A 3261-nucleotide genomic window follows, 5' to 3' on the forward strand; every position below is an offset into this window, starting at 1 on the left:
TTATATAAAATTGTTAAAAAGATCAATGCAGTAGCATTCACACTTCTTCTCCCTAAGACGCTCAAGATCAATCATTCCTTTTATTGTTTCTTACTCAAGCCTCCGTTTCAGCCTAAGCTCCAGAGACCAGCACCAGTTATGGTACAGGGCCATAAGGAGTTCATTGTTGATAGGATCTTGGACTCCAAGATTGTTCATAATCAATAATTTTTTTCTCGTCCATTGGAAAGGGTATGGACCCAAAGAGAGGTCTTGGGTACCTGCCAAGAGGCTTCATGCTTCTTCTTTGAAAAATATATTTTTTTGAGGAATTCCTGGATAAACCATGTCTTAGGGGTCAATGGTTGGTTTACCATTTGCTGGGGGGGGGAGGGGAGCGGTGACGGGGGGCTCACCACTCACCTGCTGTTGCTGCTGCTGGAAGGAACGGGAGCTGGGAGCCTGGGAGGTGCTGCGCGCGCATGCGCAGCAGCCCTCCCGTGGCCATTTTGGATTCTGGCAAAGTGCCAGCCAGCCAAGGGGGGAGCGACCAACCTCAGTCCATTTCTATTTCTATGTAAGGACTTACCTAAAGAGTTTAACATTTTATTACCTAATGTTTATTCCCATGGTGTTGGGATTCGGAGTTTGGATTGATATGCATATGTCGACATCCAATAGGTCGACCACTATTGGTCGATATGCACTAGGTTGACATGGACAATATGCTGACACAAGCAGAAGGATGATAAGGTAATGGGTAACGCATGAAAGGTCTACATGATTTTTATTTTTTTTATTTTTGGGGGGAACTTTACCATACATGTGGACTGTATATTATATGCTAGCGCTATATTACACACAAAACCTGTGTATGTGTGAAGGGGGGTGTGTCTGGAAGCAATTAACACATAATGTCCGGTAAAGAGGAGCACGCTGTTTGCTTCCCTCCCCGCCTGTACACATGGCATTGCCTTGGCCGAGCTGATCTCCCCACACCATTGATGTTAAACAGACTTAACAACACAAACACCTGTGTACATTTTCTTTTATTATTATTACATTTTATTTATAAGGAGGTTCACAACACTGTTCATAGGGCACACATTAGAACAATACAGGGTACACGGAACTAAACATAACAGCAACTTAAATACTAAAAGAGAGTGCAGCTAACAATTAGGACCACAATTCTCATTACACAATACAGCGGAGATGTAGGGAAGTAAGGAGATGTCCGCATACTACCAGGGGCAGGTCGTCGTTGTTGGTAGTAGATATTAATGAAGAGATGCAGGTATTGATGGTAGCTAAGTAAGAGAGATGTAATTGAAGTGTGAAAAAAGAGGGAAGAGGGTCCTGCTCCGAAGAGCTTACAATCCACAAATCATACAGGTTTATTTACAGTCATACAGTAGCTCTGAACCTTTAGTGAGACACATGCCGAAGTAACCATTTCTTAGACCAGTGTATTCAGACTTTGAAACTATTTCATAACTTGATAAGAAGTATTTCCATCTGATGCAGTAAGTGACGTCTGCTGCAAGGTGAAAATAGCTACAGCAACAACCTCTGTACTCAACTCATCTCATACACAGCATTTACTATATTAGGTGCAGTCTTCCACTAGTATGGGGATAAGGTGTTGCACAGAGATTCATTTTCTCACAGCCATACTTGTGCTGGATGCTCTCAATGTATTGCGTAAAAGCCTCTGGTTTATTATGTACACAATGTGGTTTCAATGCAGTGTGGTTACTTACATGTGAAAACATTTGTAAGAAAAATTGCAACTTTGATTCCTTTGACGACCATGCAAAAGGCAAAATGCTAGTTCCTACCTGTTTGTAAGTGAAAGAATTACATGCTAAAAATGAATATGCTCTTATACTGTAGTTTGTCTTTATGGCCCATACAGCACCAACAATCCCACAATTTCCATTGGTGCAAATAGATATAGCTGTGCCATGAACTACACCCTGCACATCCGAAGAACCAATTATTTTTGTCATCGAGTCTCTACAAACTGAAATCATATACTTATATTTCTCTAGAGAATTATGTCCTACCTAATCACATCTGGCTACTTTTTCTAGAACCAGCTGGATGCTTTAATAGGCATGGTCGAAGTATTACACAATTGTGAGCATGTTGGCTCTCTCTTGTTTCTAAGCAATATCTGCAGCCAATTTAATTTAATGAATGGAAGTTGTAAAATGCTTCAGTGAATCTATATAACTATGGGTCCTACTCCCCTTACATAAATGCTAGGTCATGCTCTCAGACTGATGTATTATTCTCATATGGACTTCAAATAACTGGCCATGAATTGGATTATTCTTCCAACACATTTTTTATGCTCATTTTCACATTCTTCCTCATTCACTTTAATTGTAACTTTGTGTGTCTTTAGTGCATACTGTACAGTATGGCTGACCACAGAGATAATAGAAGTCAGAGAGCATTTTATACAGTACTCTAAACGTAGCTTTCATGATCATTCATATATCATAAAATATTGGAGCATAGCGAAAAACTTCAATAGGTATTAAACCTTAATCCCTCTGATGAAGTCCACGTGACGAAACGCATAGGAGCGTGGCCTGGCACTGATCGTTCCTGGACGTTTGAGTGTAACCTCTCCTACCCTGCCGCCTGAGGCTTAAGTGAGATACATCTGCGGTATGTGATAACCGCCCGCTGTGGTACGTGATTCATTTTATTTGCACGTGAAAATTCTACCACTTTTTATCCAAACAATAAAAACATTACTTGCACTATGGAGCGCTCCGCCTTTGTCTTTTTTCTAGAGGTATTAAACCTCATTCAACACACATTGGGTAAGAATATAGGACTGTACTTAAAACCAATACTTTTCTTTCTTCAGGATAATTTATTCAAATAAAAACAATGGTGAAGACATTTCTTATCTCTTGAGTAGTCATTTCTGGATCACAACAATTGACGTATTTGGTAATGATGACACCAAAATACCCAATGCGTTTTATCTCAAAGAGACTTCCTTAGGTTTAAAAACTTATATATGAATTAATAGGAATCTTTGCTCAAAATACATTAAAGGCTGTATGAAGTAGAAAGCCTTTAGGAAATATACCCATGTCCATTGAAAAGTATACTAACATTCACTTCAATAAATCCAAGAAAACACACCATCAGAGTGATCAGTGATATGTGTGTTCTCTAGGAGAGCTGTGTGGATGAGCTCTCCTAGAGGACATATATCACTGATATTAAGTCCTTTAATATATTTTGAGCAATAAT

Source organism: Crinia signifera, chromosome 5 (assembly GCF_055691185.1).
Source record: "Crinia signifera chromosome 5, ASM5569118v1, whole genome shotgun sequence".
Lineage (NCBI taxonomy): Eukaryota > Metazoa > Chordata > Amphibia > Anura > Myobatrachidae > Crinia > Crinia signifera.